This window comes from Vicia villosa, unplaced genomic scaffold, assembly GCF_029867415.1.
Source record: "Vicia villosa cultivar HV-30 ecotype Madison, WI unplaced genomic scaffold, Vvil1.0 ctg.000488F_1_1, whole genome shotgun sequence".
NCBI classification, from domain to species: Eukaryota; Viridiplantae; Streptophyta; class Magnoliopsida; order Fabales; family Fabaceae; genus Vicia; species Vicia villosa.
Genome location: NW_026705237.1, coordinates 121,235 through 133,255, shown reverse-complemented (window position 1 = coordinate 133,255; position 12,021 = coordinate 121,235).

The window sequence follows — 12,021 nt, the reverse complement described above, 5'->3', positions numbered from 1 at the left end:
ATTATTGTAGTTTAATTGTGTGTTTGGGTGGAAAGTGATTAGCCCAACTTTTCAAATTGTTTTTGTTTAATTGTTCTTGCTACAAAGAGAAGCTTGAGGAATCAATGGGCACAGACAAGAGTTGATGTTGTGAACACTTCAAGTGGCAATGATGAGAATCGGTATCAAGGAAAATTAAGGTACACTTTATCGCTCTCTAGACTTGACATGGTTAGTAGATGGTGTGTGCAAATTGCTTAGCATAAATTCCTTGAATCACATGTCATTTTTGAATCAAAATTTAGAACTTAACCAATTGTGAGGAAACTTTCCTTTGTACACTAAATGCGGGATACCGGAATTTATTTCAACTCATTTTTATCATGCTAAACCATGCATTATTCTTGTTTGTGAAAAGTGTGAAAGTGATAGAGGCATTGTTTGAATTTGAAAAAAACCACTTGACCAAAAAGTTAAATCAATTAACCTTGTGAGGAGTGATTCTTAGTTAACCCCATTGAGCTTATATTAGGATTCATGTGATTATTGAAAATGTTTGGTAGATGAATCCTAATTTCTTTTGTTTCATTGGAACCTTCAACCACAATGGTTGCAATTTTGCCTTGTGCCTATGTCTATGTAGGGAGCATTGTTGTATCTAATATGGTTTAAATCCTAAAGTTGGGGAGAGTTGATTGAAAAACAAATGAAAAAGTGGTACTTATGAGTTTTGTGGTAATAAGAAAAGAACAACACATTTTGAAAGTATGGGGCAAGAAAAAGAAATAAAATCGTTCCCGTTATGTGTTGTTGAAAAATAATGAAAAAGAAAAAGAAAGAAAAGGGGATTCAAGCAAGTGTTGTTGTTAAGTGAATTGATAGGAATGCTCCCTTAGGATAGGCATTTTTGTTTAATTTCCCTCTAATAAAACCATTTCTTTGTAACCCAAGCCACATTACAACCTATGAAAGCCCTCTTGATTCTCACTTTGCACATAATTTTGAACTTGTTATGGTGAACGCATGATTTGAGTTGTTGTTGATTTAAATGCCCGGATGAGTGAAAGTAAACCCTCTTGTATTCATCATTACTATGATGTGTTTGTAGGTTTGATTAAATTTTGACATGTCTTGTTGGAATTTCTTGATACCACTTTGCACTCTACCATCATTCTTTCTCATGCTTTGTTTTAGAATTGTGGTGGGTGTACTTTGAAAGGACTTATACTTTTGAGCCATTTGAGTGTCTGGTTACCTTGTCATCTTTCTCTTGTTGTGCTGCCCTTACTACTCTTGTGAATTTTTGTTTAGGGACAAACAAAATGGAAAGTTGGGGAGAGTTGTTAGGGACCAAAGAGTACTAATTTTCATATAATGTTTTTGGTCCTTCTAACCACTTTTTACTCAATAATCACACTTTTATTCACACAATTTAATAATTTTGCAATTTTGTTAGTTTTAGTTCATTTGAATTGTTATTTCACATGTTTGTTAGTTTTGTAGTGTTTTGATTAGGTTTGAAGATCATGGAAAGGAAGAGGAATTGCATGAAGACTTGGAATAGCAAAAGAAGTGCTGATGAAGCCTGTTTGCCCCGCAAACAACCTTTGCTCCGCCAACTGATGAGTGCTGAACAAGTCCAGTTTTGAATTGCAAATGATGTGGCAAAAGACTCAATGATTGCCCCGCCAACATTGTTTTCCCCGCAAACACTGCGCTGCAGAATCTGTTCTTTTACTTTGTTGCCACTTGTCATGAGAGAGGGGCTTATCTTTTGAAGATTAAAAGTTAGTACGAATTAGGGGTTATTTATGGAGAAAAGAAAAGTGAAATTAGATATTCTATTCATTGTGAACCAAACATTGAGGCTAGGGTTTTGGGAGAGAAAAGAACAACTTTGTGAGAGATTGATGTTCTTAGCTTCTTCTTCATTCTTCTTGTTGTCAACCATGGTGATGAGTAGCTAAATCCCACTTTGACAAGATTAGAGGTAGTAGCTATCCTTGTTAACTATGTATTTTCTCTAGCACTTTGTATGAACTTCATTAGTATTGAAATGGATGAATGTTGTTGTTTTATCTTTTATATTTAGATTTGATTTATGATTGAGAAATATATTTCAAGTCTTGGTCTACAACATTTTATCAAGTAGTGAATAAATGCTAGAGATAGATTTATTTGCCACTTTTCTATTTGTATCAAACAATCAAGATTAATATATTGATAGTTAGAGTGAGAGATCATCTAAGGATTAATATGTTAACTTTCACAACTTTGTTTAGAGATAAACATTGTTGAGAGGATACTAGAACATTGTCATTGCTATTGAAGTTATACTTTAGTTGTTAAAGTCACATAGAAGATAGGAAGAGTGAAACCAAAACCAATCTTGTCATTCTTTTATTATTGAAACAAATTTTAGTTTATTGTCTTATAATTGTCTTGAATAGAACAAATAGCGATTCAAAACAAAACAACTTTGTTACCTTTCGAACTTAAAATAATAGTAACTATAGTACGACGGTAATATCACCCAATCTCTGTGGATACGATATAAAAATATTTGCCTTGAGTATACTATTCAACAACCACTCATTGAGAAAATGCTCTGTAAGTTTAAACATTGGAGTACCAGAATGTTATCATATGCAGGCAGACTTCAACTAATAAAAAGTGTCATAACTGAAGGATAGAAAAACACTTAGAAAGGGGGGGTTTGAATAAGTGTAGCTTTAAAACTTGTAAGATAAAAACAATTTGCACATGATTTTTATCCTGGTTCGTTGTTAACTAAATTACTCCAGTCCACCCCCTTGGAGTGATTTACCTCACCTGAGGATTTAATCCACTAATCACACAAGATTACAATGGTTTTCCACTTAGACAACTTCTAAGTCTTCTAGAGTATACTGATCACAACCTGATCACTCTAGGAACAATCTGCTTAGATAGCCTTTAAGACTTTCTAGAGTATACTGATCAACAACCTGATCACTCTAGTTCTTACAACTCAATGTAAACAAGTTCTTAGAGTTACAATGCTTCTAATAAAGCTATTATCACAACTGTGATTTTCTCTTAAGTTTAAGCTTAATCTCACTAATATATTACAACAGCAATGTAGTGAGGTTGAAGATGAAGTTTGAGATCTTTTTGAATTTGACAGCGTTTCTGTATATTACTCAGAGTTGGTTTCAAAGTTCGTAACTTAGCTTCTCATCAGAACTTCATATTTATAGGCGTTTGAGAAGATGACCGTTGGGAGCTTTTAATGCTTTGCGTATTCCGTACAGCATTGCATTTAATGTTTCACTCTTTTGTCAACTACCTCGAGCCTTGCTTTCGCTGTGTCTACTGACGTTGCCTTTAATAGCTTTCAACGTTCCTTTTGTCAGTCGGCGTAGCCTGCCAGCTAGTACTTGCTTCTGATCTGATGTTTGTGTAAACAACGTTTGAATATCATCAGAGTACAAACAGCTTGGTGCAGAGCATCTTCTTGTCTTCTGACTTTGAAGTGCTTCTGAGCGTGATACCATGAGAACTTCAGTGCTTCTGCTTCTGATCTCAAGTTCTTCTGATGCTTCCATAGACCATGTTCTGATTCTGCTTGACCATCTTCTGATGTCTTGCCAGACCATGTTCTGATGTTGCATGCTGAACCTTCTGAGTCAGTGCTTATTGCGCTGATTTTGTGCATACTCTTTATATAATTCCTGAAATGGAAATTGCATAGTATTAGAGTACCACATTATCTCATACAAAATTCATATACATTGTTATCATCAAAACTAAGAATATTGATCAGAACAAATCTTGTTCTAACAATCTCCCCCTTTTTGATGATGACAAAAACATAAATAAATGATATGAATTTGCAATCAGAATATCAGACGGTTAAAGACAATTACACAGCTATGGCATAAGCATATAAACATAGTGTGTGAATATGTCTCCCCCTGAGATTAACAATCTCCCCCTAAGATAAATAATCTCCCCCTGAAATAAATACTAGAAGAAATTTATAAATAAAGGACTTCCCTGAGTATTTTCCATTTCAGTTGAGACGATCACATATGCTTAGATCTTCAGAACATTCATAGCTTCTGCTTCTTGCTTCTGTCATATCCCAAAATTTGCCTCCCACACTTCACTCACAATGGGTCAATGCTCGAGGGTTGCATTAAGGAGTTCTCTCACACAAGGTTCCTTTGAAACTAGGGTTTGGGTACTCCCCTAAGGTAATGGGATAAGTGAAGCCCCAATGAAGTCTCCCCATGGTTCATTATGCTCTAAGGTGCTTACATAACAAAGTTCAAGATTCAATTCCAAAGCTTTGCCCACTCAATGGTCCAGATGATCCATAGTCAACTGGTTTGACCTAAAAGCCAACCACAGTCAAAGCACAATCTAAAGCTCTCAATTTTGGGTCAACATCAAGTGAATTAAAGTATATCCATCAATTGATCAAAGATTGATCATGATTCCATTAATAGAAACTCAGAAATGAACAAGTGCAAAAAGGTTCAAATTAGGGTTTCTTTAGGAGAAAGTCAACCCAACTTTGACTGGGCATAACTTTCACATGGAACATAAAAAATCCCCAATCAAAGTCTATTTTGAAGGAAATTGGATTCTCTACAACTTTGTGTCTCACCAGCCAAGGCCAGAAATGCTTCATTTGAGAGGTATGATGCAAAAGATTACAGGTCATTTTCAGGCATCCTTCAAAAGCAGTTTTTTGTCAAAGAAGATATGATTAAGATAAAAGCTCCAAATGAAACATATGTTCCAAAGTGGCTTATAGAGGACATCTTGAGGTTTCCAAAAAGTCTTAGAACTCCCTCATATCTTAAAAATTGAGTGAGATATGCTTGATCAAAGTTGAGCAATTTTTGGAGGTAAAATGTGAAATAAGAAGGTTCAAATTGGAAAATTTTGCAAATGGGCCTATGGTATTATGATGCAATCTTGGTCCACAAGTCATTAGCATGCCCAAAATCATATGCCACGAAATTAAACATTTTATTTAATTTAATATGATTTTTTATTTAATTTTTTAATGATTTAATTAAGATAAAAATCAAATATTTTGGTAAGGGAGATATTTTGATTGATTCCAATCAATATTAATGGCAAAATATAATACAATTTTCGTGATAATGGGATTGAGAAAGATTGACACAATATTTGCCAAATATAGTAGCTTATTATTCAAGAATAAAATCAATTTTCACAAACATGGCAAGAATGGATTTAAGGAGTTTTGGGCCCTTGTTGTAAACCTAATTGAACCTCTATAAGTAGTTGATGCAGAGCAATAGACTAAGGGACGGGATTCTGGGCAGAGCAAGTGCATTCAAGAACACAAAAATTCCTCACAAAACTCAAATTCAATTTCAAGGAGTTAAGGTGTTTCAAAAGTGTCATACCCCAATTTTTGACCTAATATACCACCTCATATCATCTGCATATGCATCATTTGCATCTCTAACAAATTGCATAGTTTGTGTTTGCTACTTGTGACTCAGCAGGGTTTAATCAAGTAATCACTCATTAGTACAAGTAACAATCAATTAGGGTTTTGTTCTCCCTTCATCTCAAAAGAATTATCTTCATCAATAATCAACATTTGGTCCTCAGAGACTCATTTCAACAATCTCAAAGGCTCTGAACTAATCAAATTAGGGTTTTGACTGAAGATAGCATACTCCTGACTTTTGCTCAGAATTTGATCTAATGACTTGGGACATGACCTCAAGACCCCAAGTGCATCATTTTGACCTAATCCATTGACTCAGAACATCTCCTACACAAGGATTGATCAACAGTGAAAATTCAAATCATCAGATAAGGGTTTTGAACTATCAGGGACTGAAATCAGGGATCACATTTGGGAAACCCTAAAAATCCCCAGGAAGTCAATCAAAAGTTTCAATCATCCTCAAATAATCCCTATGACAAAATCCAATGGAAATTACATCTCAATTCAAGACCTACAGTCATCAATTTCATCTGGTCGACAATTAGGGTTTTTGACCTAATTCACTGAACAACTGACTTTTTAATCAGGAAATGATGCTACAACTCAAAACATGGCTCAATAACCTCTAATGCTTCAATGTGATCCATTCATACCATTCATTTGGTGAGGATAGCCTGTTTCATTTGAAATCTCCAGAAACACGATTCGTCTGAAAAAGTCAACTGTACAAGAACACCTTTGACTTTTGGGAATTTTGGTCAACCATGACTTTTGAAGTTTTGAATCATCAATATATGATATATGAAGTCATTTGATCAAGGAAAATCAAGAAAATCAATCAAGAATCAAAAAGTCAAAGTTTGACTTTTCATACTTAGAAAAATTTCTAAGTGTTTTTCATGGTTTTTTCCAAACTTTGGAAGGGAATTTCTCAAAATTTCACCTACAAACTGAAAAAACTTCCAACATGAAAGTTGTAGATTTTGATCCAATAAACAACTTTGACACATATAAATTTTTTCCATAAGATCAACCATTTAAGAGATATGGAGCTTCAAAGTTGGCATCTTTGGAAAATTTCACTTGAAACTTCATTTTTCTCAAAGTTCATGGATCTTTTTCACCCATTTCCTTAAAGGTCTTGAAGAAACTTCCAACTAGGGTTTTGAAGTATGTAACATGAGCTTTCCAAAATGTCCAAGAGCATGAAAAAATATGGAGTGTAGCTATGGCTTTGAATTTTGCCATTAGTGACCATTTCACTTGAAATTTCAAGTCATTTTGCCAAAGTTATGAACTATCTTACCAAATAATGCAAGTGATGACACACCAATGCAATAATTAGAAGATATTTTCTGGTTTGGGATCAGATAGGAAAGAGATAAGAAGCTTAGAGAAATAACCATGGTTAAGTCACTTTAACCATTTTGCATTAAATGGTAAGATTCCTTTCTATCTCCAAATGCCAAATCACCAAAGAAGAAGCAAGTTGCAAGGCTCTGCATTCAGACACTTTGGCCTATAAATAGAGGTCCAAACTCCATTCAAAATCACACCAAAACCTCACAAAAGATAGGTTTTCTCTTTCTTTCTTGAATTGCAAGTTTTAAGTTTCAAAGTGAGGAAGAAATCCCAACCTCCAAACCCTTGAAGTTCTGGCCAAAGTAATGATTCTAACATCTCATAAACATCATATATGATGTGTTTGAACCATTCACACACCTCAAATCATCCCAAAACTCAGAATCATCATCTCACCTCCAAATATGCATAACACTAGCCTTATCATGCCAAAATCCATACCAAGCAAATTCTGTCCAAACTAACCTTCTAAACATCATCCACATACTTCATATGAACTGTTCCAACCATCATACATGATCTGAAACACCAAAATCACTAAGCTTGATCCTCACTTGAACCATACTGCAGATCGAGTACCATGGATTGATCAAGAGGTTTTCAAATTGTTCCAGGCATCCAAACATGTTCCATAAGGTCCACTGAAGGTGTTCAGATCAAGAAACAACAACTGGAACTCCTCATTTGCAGAATTCGATTCTCACTTTTGCCGTTTTTGAAGGTAAGCTACTTGAACTTCAAACTCTATGAATCATGCATCATAAATGAAATATGAACATACCATCTCATTTCTGCACAAATGAGGATCATTAACCCTCAATCAATTGCTATTTATCTTGCACATACACGATTTCAGATTGAATCATAGAATTAGGGTTCTTCATGTTCATCAGAAAATTAATGATCTTAGAGTGAAAATAAATGAAATTAAATGGTACCATCATGTTCCTTGTGGAAAATCGAGCAAGATAGGCTATTCACTTGATCAAAACAATCCAGTTTTCAGAATTTTCAAATTCAAATTGTTCATGTGTTCTTGGCGCCAGATTTTGAAACTGAAATTAGAAATTGATTCAAAAATATAACAAATTCGTTGCAAGTGTTAAACAGACCACGCGCGTGGTCCAGTTGGCTAAGTTTTTGAGTGGTGAGCATAAGGTCACGGGTTCAACACCCTTAGGGACCAAAACATTTTTTTTACAACTTTTTTTTCTTTCATTTTTCTTTTACAACTTCATTTAATTATTTAACACATCAAATTAATTCATTTTTCATTCATTTTTTACACACTTCTTGTTTAACACATATATTTTAAGAATATAAAAAAAAATCATCAAAAAATATTTATTTGATACATTTTTAAATAGGTTTAAAATGACTTATTTTTAAGTATTTTTAATACTTTTAAATATTATTTTTCATTTGATTTTCAAACTTAATCACTTGTAAATATTTTTTGAGCAAACCCTGATCATATAAGTGTTAATTGAAGATAATCTTTTTGTTTATCTTGATTAATTTGACTCCTTTCAAAATTCAAACCGATTTAAAACAAGCGATCGCGATTCTTTTCAAAGACGATAAACCATTTCTTTTTGAAACTATTGATTAAATCTTTTTAATTGATCAATTGATTTTCAAAACGATGTGGGGCCTCTCGAATATTAGAGAGTATAAGACCCACTCCTTTTTTCCTTTTTTACAGTTTTTCTTTATACAGAAAACTCTTTCAAAAACAAAAACTTTCAAACAGTTTTTCAAACGACGCGTCTGTAAATAAAACAATCAACCATGTTTTGTAAATATACCACGGGCCTCCATGTAGGTATAAGTCCCAAGCCCCTTTTGTACATACCCATTCCTGTACATGAAATTAGGTATTTCATTGTACACACGCTTTTTGTACATATCTCGTTCAATTTGTTTTTTAACTTTGAACAACAAATCAAAAAAATGAAGGTTTTCTTTAAATCTTCCCAAAAATATACCATGGGCCTCCATGTAGGTATAAGTCCCAAGCCCTTTTGTGAATACCTGTTTACATAGCTTTGAATAAACTCAAGTGGACCTCTCCTCGAGTATAAGTCCCGAGCCCCGTGTATACAAATGGATCATGCTTACAGGTATATTTCCTTCATAAACTCCATTATATACACACACTTTGTCATATATATAATTGTTCATACCTGTGCATGTTTGTTCATACTTGTTCATGTTTGTTCATATGTGTGATATGTGTGCTTGTTCAACTTAGTACAACACTAGGTTCCCCATAGCCTCCTATTGGGCTTCGTGCAAAGAATCTCCCTAGTTTAGGTTAGGACATAGAGTATGGTTTCCCGGTGAAATCGCTCTAAGAGCTCAAACCAACTATACCATGCCTCCCCTTGGGCTTTGTACAAACGAGTGTCCCTCCCATAGCCTCCTCTTGGGCTTACAATGCAAGGACCCTGGATTGTCCCTCCCATAGCCTCCTCTTGGGCTTACAATGCAAGGACCCTCGGATAGCCTCCTCTTGGGCTTCGTACAAGGACCCACGGGCTTCTTATAAGCATCCCCAATATCCAAATCAAATACCCTAGGAGATTAGACATTTATCATCTCTATGATAGGAGTATCTCTTCTATATCATCACAAACAATCAATCAAACAATCAATCAAACCTTTTTGCCACAAGGCTGGCTAATCAATCAAACTTTTTTTTGCCACCATACTGGCTGATTAATCAAAGTTTTTGTCACAAGGCTGACTTCATTGAAACTTTTGCCACAAGGCTGGCTGATTAATCAAAACTTTTTGTCACAAGGCTGACTTCATTGAAAGTTTTTGCCACAAGGCTGGTTAAACAAACAAAAAAACATCTTTATCATTCTAAGCGCCATAAGTGGCATGGCCCAGGGCTTATAATGAAAAGATTTTCAAACAAAAACAAACAGATGTATGTGATGATATAGATTAGATACATCGAACATTGAGATGACATTTGTCTCTTATCCTTTGCTTCCACTAGCATAAGTGGGAACTACGATTGCTCTGACTTTCTCAACATCCCTTTGAGAATACGTAGGCACAAGGTCGTATCCTTGGCGAGCAAAACTTCTCCCTCAAACCATTCAAACCTTAGCACCCGTAGACCCGAGCTACAGATGCTCTGATTCCCTCTAAGGGATATGTATGCAGAGGATCGCGATGATCTTTGCGAGCATAATCAAACAAACACCTTAGGTCCCACCTATTTCACAAGAACCTCTCAATAACATGGAATGAAAAACAAAGCAAAGAAACCTATAGAGTACTATAGATACGTTGGGTGCTAATACCTTCCCTTCGTATAACCAACCCTCTTACCCAAGATCTCTCCCCCCACTTTTAGGTTATTGCAGCTTTTTTCCTTTTCCTCTTTTGGAAATAATAAAAAGTTTGGTCGGTACAAAAGAAAAATCATTTTTTGAGCACTCGAGCCCAAAGAAGGCATCAGGTGTCTCATCCCGAAAAAGGACAACGATTTTTCGCCCGCGACAAAAAGGATTTGAAGATTACAAACGCTTCTTTGGAGAATTCTGAACGTGTTGGGATCATTACGCTGCATCAACAACCCCAGATAACCTCCATTAAGGCCACGATAAGTGTCTTCAAACTTATGCTTGATTGCCATGATCCATGCGATATCATCATGTTTTGATTGCATATTGTGTTTTAATTTGATGTTATGATCGTTTCTGGGCCGATTAATTAAAGCTTAAGAGGTTAAAACGTGAAACACCATTGTTGACCGAATTAGGTTTTTTGAGTTTAATTTGGGGCTTTTCGTTTTAGGGGAAATTAGGGAAGATCTGGGGCACCATTAGGTTTAGGGGGACGGGACGAAGTAATCCCCATGGTCGCGAAACATTTATAGGCATCTATGCCCTGTTCGCTATTTTTTTGGTATGCAGGCTACAAAACGAATTCGCAGCGAATTCGTAGCTAAATCGTAGCAGGATCTGCAGGCTTTTTCAGGTGTGGTTGGGGACGATGACGAGTTGTCGCCCCATGGTTCACTAGTTTAAAAATTCGCGTGCTTTCATTATGTTTTTATTGCTGTTTTTGTATATAATTAATTGGGGTAGTCCCACTAACACGAAGCGCTTCTGGCTGTGTTGGTGTGGGGGTCTATTGAGTACCCAAGGGTCCAGGGTTCGATCCCTGGCCCTTTCATATTATTTTTCTTGGATTTTCCTCTCTGATTCCACGCGCCCTACACCAAAGACCTTACCATGAGCCCTCACAAATCCAACCCTTGGCTCTCCACTCAGCTTAATCCAACGCATCCAGGTTTATTCCCCATATCATACACCCTCATAATCACCACACAGGATTATAACCTTAAATAAATTCAAATAATTTTAATTATTTATTTATTTTAATTGAAATATCTTTTTAATATATTAATTATTAAATAATTATTATTTAAATTAAATTAATATATAATAGTCATATTAAAAATTTTAATTTGTTATTCGTGCCGATTAAATCGATTAACCGCTATGGTCAACAATAATTTTAATTAAAATGCTATTTAATTAAAATGCAATTAAATCATATTTGGTTAAATGGTTGCAATTATTTTATTAGTTGTGATGATTAACCTTTTCTTTTTCTAGCTTTAATTCGTTATTCTTCTTAATCGAATCAATCGATTACGAGGGGTAACGATACAAACTAATTATTAAAAATTATAAAAAATATCCTAATTCGTTATTAGTAATAATCAAATCAATTGATTAAAATTGATAATGGTGCAACTTCAAATCTTTTAACTATGGCGATCGAATCTATTGATCGTTGCAGTTAATAGTGCAAAATTAAACTCGGGTTGTACGCCCAAACTTCAAAACACTTTTCATACCTTTCAAAACTTTCAATATCAAACATCGGATAATCACAACTATGATAGGCCACTCAAAAAGCCTCCAAAACCATATCAAATCAAATTTCAAACCTAAAGGGCGTACAACCCGTCCCCCGAACTACGTAGACTCTTATCCTCCCTAAGGAGGTACGTAGGCACTTGGCAACAAGGCGAGTCCCCTTCCTCTAATTTCTAATCATGTCAATATAATTAACCCTGTCTGTTACCTTTCTTTATAAACCTTTCCAAAACCCTTATCTTTGCAATGTTAGCCTTTAGGAAAGGGTTGAGGGTGCCTAATACCTTC